At 35.8% G+C, this 7412-nt stretch overlaps 1 pseudogene; it reads left to right on the forward strand.

The window, feature by feature from the left end:
* The first annotated feature begins 850 nt into the window (after positions 1-850).
* Positions 851-1729, forward strand: LOC123648147 (annotated as a pseudogene).
* The last annotated feature ends 5683 nt before the right edge of the window (positions 1730-7412 follow it).

Below are 7412 nucleotides of genomic sequence, written 5' to 3' on the forward strand. Positions count from 1 at the left end.
TGAGCTAGGCTGATGCCACGGCACTCACTCTAGCCTGGGCAACAGAGTGAGACTCTGTCTCAAAAAAAAAAAAAAAATACTCTGTCCCCTATATCAGCTTGGTAGATAAAATATTTTTTAATATACTAAGTTTCCTTATTCTCAAGTAACTGATTCAAAACCATAATGAAATAAATATTACTATTCTCTGGAAAAAAAAGGATTCGGTATCACAGGATATCAAAGATAACTTTCTCCTGTGATTTTGCCTAACATTTGTGTAACTCCTTAACAGTAAGTCAGATCCTACTTAAATCTCACAAAAATATTAAAAGTTAATGAAAATGCTCACTCTAGAGGGTATGTATGGGTTAAATTGTGATAATGTAGGCTGATAGAATCTTGCATGAATTAAATTATCATTTGATTATGCTTAAGAAAGGCAGAGTATTCTATGGGATGAATCTGGTCTAAAGCAGGCCAATCATTTGGTTTACTGAACAAGTTAAATTAAATAAAATGTGATACATTATTTCACATTAGAAACTTAAATTTCATGTGGAAAAAAATAATTTTAAAAAATTAAAAATAGTCTCCACCCAGACTCCACCATGTTGAGTTTTGTGGGTCATGTGACTGTTTCCTTGGCTCCAGGGACTTGCACAGACTCAGCTTTTTGGCCTCGCTACCCCAAGCTCAGCTATTACTGCAGGCTGCCCCCGCAGTGGTCCAGCCTACCTGAGACTTTGCAATGCAAACATCTCCTTCTCTGAAGGCAGGCACCACCACCAGGCTCATTGTGTCTGTCATTGGTGCAGTGGTTGACATCCAATTTGATGGGGAATGACCACCCATCCTAAATGCTCTGAAAATGCAAGGCAGTGAGGGCAATGACTTATACCCAACGAAATTATTGCTTCTGGTGTTATCAGTTTAAAAGATGGTACCTCCAAGGTAGCACTGTCCAGTCAAATGAATGAGCCACCTTGGTGCTCACCTGCAGGTAGCTCTGATAAGATGACTAACTGGGGCTAAATATTTCAGAGACCAAAGGGGCCAAGATATACTGCTGTTTTCTCATAACCTCTTTCACTTCACCCAGGCTGGCTCAGAGTTGTCTGCATTATTGGGCAGAATCCCTTCTACTATGGGCTTATCAGCCTGCCCTGGCCCCTGACATGGGTGCTGTGCAGGAAAGAATCACCACCACCAAGAAGGGATCTATCACAGGCTCTCTCTGTTTCTGCTGATTTCTTGACTCTCCTGCCTGACCACCACCTTGGCCATGTGCATGCTACCACTATGCTGTTCCTTGCTATTGCTGAGGGGGGCATCTATGCAGCTGTGGATCCTCTAGACTCCACCTCTAGCATCATGGATCCCAGTGTTGTTGGCAATGAGCATTATGATGTTGCCCATGGGGTGCAAACGGTCCTGCAGGACTACAGATCTCTCCAGGACATCACTGCCATTCCGGGTGTGGATGAACTGAGAAAGACAAGCTAACTGCGTCCCCTGCACAGAAAATACAGCATTTCTTGTCTCAGCCTTTCTAGGTTTCAAGGTCTTCACAGGTCATACGGGGGAGGCTGGTAATGCTGAAAAAAAACATCAGAAGATTCCAGAAAATTCTGGTGGGTGAATATGACCATCTCCTGAAACAGTCCTTCTACATGGTGTGACCCAAGGGAGAAGCGTGGCAAAAGCTGATAATCTGGCTGAAGAGCATTCATGTGAGGGGTCCTTTTGAAAAACTAAGCATTTGTCCTCTGTACTGTCCTCTTTTTGCTCCTAATCCAAAAAGCTTCAGTTTCGTGTGTAGCCCACACAAGAGCCTTGATTGAAGACATTATGTTCTGTCTAAAGAGTATTTAAGGTTTCCAATAAAACATACACCACTGAGGAAAAAAAATTAAAAATATGTGTGAGCTTGTTCACCAGGGTTCAGTCAAAGGAATTTTGGGACTCACAGGGCAGAAAGAGAGACGAGAGAGCCTACAACCAAACTAATCCACTTATTTACTTTATTAAAAGAAAAGACCAGGGTACATATGCCTCAACTAACTTGGTCAAGTTATTGCAAAACATGGCAAAATTAAATTTTGGATAAGATATTACCCAATATCATATAACCCATATTTTTTTCTACCAGGCCAAAACATTTCTATACAATTGACTCTAGAAGTAAAAATAATAAAATGCAAACTAACTCAAGTTGTTTTAGTTGCTTTTTTCTCCTGGTTTATTTGTTTAAAATTCATTTCATACTCTAGTTAGCCATTTTAGGTTAAGTACAGCTCAGATAACATAACCAGTACTTTAGAATGAGGTATTTGATCTTTAAGATCTGGGAAAGGCAGTTAAGAGAAATATCCTAACAACGGAGAAACGGGTGTCCGGACATCACAGGTCATCAATCATGTGTTTGTCAGTCCCCGGGGAACAAGTCTATTCGTTTCTCACTCTGAGTAGAACATTCACCAGATGTTAAGTGGAAAATTGGCATGGAGAAGTGCTAATTCTCCCTGCTTCTCTGTACACAGCAAATAAATTTCATCAGTAGAGGATGATCAGATGGGAACTTAACAGTCCTCTCCTGGGATAATACCAATCCCCGTACAAGGGAGGAAATGAGGATTGTTTCATGAAATAATCTTATAATGCAAAGCTGGGTTTCTATAAAATCAGCTTTACACAGAAGCATTTTAAAGTTTTTCTCTCATTCCCTTGTCTTTGTTTATTCTCTTTTCTTGCTTTTGTTTTCTTCTGTGCCCAAAATGTACATCATTGTCTCTTTCCTTACAAGAAAGCAGATTAATTCCTTGAGTAAAAATAAAATAATTTCTGATATTTTATAAGCTTTCTTCTCGTTTCTTTCAGCTTCTTAGTTCTAAATGATACCAGATTGTATATATGCTTAGAATTTCTTTGATTTTTAAAAAGTATAGAACAATACTTAGAAGAAAATAATAATTACTCACTATCCATATTTATTCATTCTTCTTATCTTGTCATTTTGGATCACAGTTTTTAAATTCATTCTTTCATTTCTATGAGCATTATATATACTCACTACAAGGAATCAAACAGTGTAGAAAGTACAAAAACAAACATTTCAAAATCACTCCAAAACAACCATTGAGAAATTATCATTATCATTAGGTGAATCTCATTCTAACAAACTTTTTAGAATAAATAGATATTAAACAGTGGAAATGTACAAGAGAGATTGGTAGGTAAATTGTTAAGTAGGTAGAAGACAGACACTGGGAATATTTTTATTAAAATGGATCAGAATCAAGAGATCTATTTTAAAATTAAAAATGTTTCAAACTTTCCATTTATTTTTACTTGATTTGGTAAGGGAAAAATAAAACTAAAAAATCTGAACTTTGAATTATTATTTACTATGAGAAACATTATTTCCTACAAATCTCATCATGGTTTAAATTAAGAAAAACAAAGCATTAATACTTTAACTATGTTTTTATTTCTACTGATCCTTTGCTCTGAAGTATGAAGATTTTAGCATTCTCACCTGTCTTCTCATCTTCCTTCCCTTAAACACCTCAAACATTCATGTTAGTTATACTATCATGTTAATATATCTCATGTTTATTTTAAAATATATCCCAGGCTTCTTTTCCTGTTAGGTATCCATTTTTAACATGTTGTTCCATAGGAGTTCCAATATTTTCAACTAATCTTTGTTAGACTACATGGCCTCTGCTTTGTTTGTTTTTAATCCTGAGATTTTGTTAATTTGTCCTATCCTAGGGCTCCTACCTCAACAGGGTTGTCCAATCTAACAAATTAAAATGCAGGATACACAGTTAAATTTGAACATCAGGTAAGCAATAACTTTTTAGTATAGGTATGTTTTTTGCAATATTTAGCAAATTCTTAAATAATATTCATTGTTTATCTGAAAGTAAAATTTATCTGGATGTCTTATATTTTCATTTGCTACAAGAGTGTACTGAAATTGAAATTTCAGATAAACAGTGTATAATTGTTATTGTAACTATTTTATTGGACAACTTTTTATGTCATGAAGTTTGGAGAGAGGGTAGGGAGGAAGGGTAGGCCATTCTTGCAGGAGAAACACTGTTAAACTTTGGACCATTTCCCCATTGTAGTGTACCACTAGAGCTTTGTTTTTTGTTTTTTTTTTTTTCATTTCTCCCCTAGGGGTCTTCACTATGGTTCTTTAGAAGTAGAGGAGAGAAAGGATTAGCACTCTGTTTTCCTCCGGGTTTGGGCGTAATGTTAGTGGAAATTTTCCTTGCGCTAAGAAGGCTTGTGAGCTTGAGGGTGGGGTGAGGAACCACACCAGGCTGTGCTTTTCTAGTCTGCTCAGAAATGTGTGTTTCATTCCTTACTGACAGTTTTGTTTTAATTTTCTTTGTTTGTTTGCTGTGGTTTTTGAATTCATGTATGCTATTTACCTTGCATGGATGGTGTTGGTAAATTTACTAAGTTAGTTCTTTTTCTCCCCCCCTTTTCATTTTTTGCTCAGGTTTTTCAGTTTTGGCAGGGAGAGGGGAGTCCTCAAAGAAGTTACAGTCTTCTCTTTTATCCCAGAAATACTATCTTTGGAATTTCCATTGAATCTATAAAATTTGATAAATAAAATTATTTTAGGTAAAATCTTATAGAAAAAAATAAGAGCTTTCAAAGCTTTGGTTGTAGTACAGAATGCCTAAAATGCAGGCCCTCAAACAAAACTGTCTGGATTCAAAAGTCACTTCTACCTTTTGCTCTTTGAAAACTTGAGCGAGGCTTAACCTCATTAAGCCTCATTTTCCCACTTGCCAATGTGGCATAATAACACCACGTTTTTCCTAGACATTTTCTGAGAATAAAATCAAATGAGGCATGTTACTTAATGAGTGTTTTGTGTACAGAAAATGCTCAATAAACATTGATGACTATTATTATTTCAACCATTAAAGAATATCCTTCTATTTTTAGAATCATAAAGCAATAGAAGTAGAAAAAAACCTTCATACAAACTCAAAAAGATTTAAATAAGTAAGTTAGTTTATTCTTTCTATGTGAAATAAACAATAAGATACTAATTATCCAAATGTCATTTTTTTTCTCAGCATTATTGCTTTCCTGGGAGGGATGGTGTTATTGAGAAACCTGAGATTTTACTAAAGTAAGAACAACAACATTATGTTTACAGTGTTTTTTTTTTTTCTAGATAATATGGTTAATTCAGTTGCTGGGAACCTGCGAGATCTCAGACTGAGGATTTATTCATTGTTGGTGCTATTGGTGGTGGAAGAGGGGACTTTGAGGAAAAGACAAGGCAATATAAACAAGGAGACTCTCAAATACTTTGTGACTTAAAGTTTAGAGCAAAAAACAAAGGTTTTGAGCAACTGAGCTCACTCTGATGCCTTCCTCAGTGACAAAGGATGTCCCTGCATAGTGTGACACTATCTGCAGCTGGCTTTCTCCCCGGAAGGCTTTATGCTCAAGCTACAATTCATTTCCTTCAACAACATTAGGGCTCCAGAGAGCACTGGCTCTGTCAGATTTCACGCACAGACTTGATTCAACAGCCTGACAAGCGCGGTTAGTTTCTCTTCTCTGAGCTCAATTTTTATTTTAAAATGTTTTCACATTTTGATTGACTAAGTGGTAGAAAGAAAAAAAATGTGATATTTGGGAAATATGACATTCAAACTGTTAATGCTAAAAGCTTCTTTATGAAATATGTAGTATCCAGACAATTATATTTGGATATACTCATACTAATGAAGCCGAGGTTACCAGTTCAATTCCCTCATGAATCAATTAGCTGCTTTTGTTTCTCATCCAGAAGTTGTATGTAGTCATGATTTCAACCATTTATTAAGTGCTTAAGACTGGCCAGGCCTGGAGCCACAATCTAAGGAGAAATCAATGCTTAAACAGGTGCCAGTCTTTGCACCTGCAGGCATGTTTTATTGACTGTGCCCCTGGTTCCATCTGGCCAAATTATAAACATGAGAACAATCAAAAGAATGGAACGAAAAGTGGGAAAAGGAATAAAAATGTCTTACTCTTCACTGGAAAGTGACCTGTGGAGGAAAAATTTTGGTATATAAGTGAAAACATACTCCCCAGCCTAACAACTACTTTGCATATTGATATCCAAAGCACAAAAAGAAACGATAATAATATGAAGCACGATGGTGCCATTGCAGAAAGTTAGGAAATACAATTAAGAGCTATCTCTGGATTTATAGAAAAGAGATTCTTATCAATTGCTTGGTAGATCATACTGTGTATTCAGTCAGGGTTTTTAAAACATAGAATTATTGAAATATTTTTAGGGACAGTTAGAGTAACACAAATCTTTTTTTATTTTATATAGTTCAAGACCATTCAGAGTCCTCTGGTAGTAATAAATTATGTAAAAATACTTTATGTTTATTCAGCAATTGAAGAAAAACTTGCGAAAATGGAACTTTAGTGGGATCTGTAAGATGATCTTCCTGGAGAAAGAGCAGGTGTTTTACATGTTTTGTTACTATTGGATGCTTGGTAAGTTCTTTCTCCAAAAGAATAAATGTTATTTCTCCCATTTCAATCACGTAAGTCCCACTAAGAAAGAAAAGAAAGAAGGAAAAAGAAAAACCAAGAATTAATAAATACAGTCATCTAGCTTTGATAGACAGTTTTAAGATTTAGTCATGGGATAGCAGAAGAATAGAAGAATGGGCTGTATCAAAATCTTCATGGAATCTGCCCTCCCTGGCTAACAGGAGATGGGGCTGGCCTGTTGTCACACACACTGGTTTGTTTCCACAGATGACTCCACACTTGAGATGCTTTACATGTGGACTATAGAGACCCAAGGGTCCATTTGGTCCACTCGATTTCATGAGAAGCTTGAATCCTTGGGTGGACAAGTTTGGTAATCTTCACAAAACAAATACGTCCCTTCCCTTCTCTTCTTTTTTTCTTCTTTCCCTCACTATTGGCTAGCTTTCAACTCCCAGTACATACATTTTTGTTTCCTTTTGTTTTGTTTTGCTTTTCATTACTAACCATTATCAAAACATTCTATGCATGTAGAACTCGTTGTCATCAGAAACATTTGGACAAAATATATTATAACAGAAAAATTCATAAAGTGTTATTGGCATTATAATTTTAGGTAAATTGTAAATATTTGAAATAATTATTAAGCCAGTTAGAATATTTTTATTTACCTTCAAATTAGTTCAAGTTCATGATTAAAATTCCAAAAAAGAAATAAATGGTGCATTGATCACATGCATTTACAGGAGGCTAAAAACCGTATGTCTAGACAGCTGACGGCTGCTTGAATAGACCGGTAGTTTTCATTATTCAGAACTGAAGATATTCAACTAAAAGCCTCTCTATGTGATTTAATAATTAAGATACTTTTAAAATTGCATTTCCAATAAGTG

This window comes from Lemur catta, chromosome 12, assembly GCF_020740605.2.
Source record: "Lemur catta isolate mLemCat1 chromosome 12, mLemCat1.pri, whole genome shotgun sequence".
Taxonomy (NCBI): Eukaryota; Metazoa; Chordata; class Mammalia; order Primates; family Lemuridae; genus Lemur; species Lemur catta.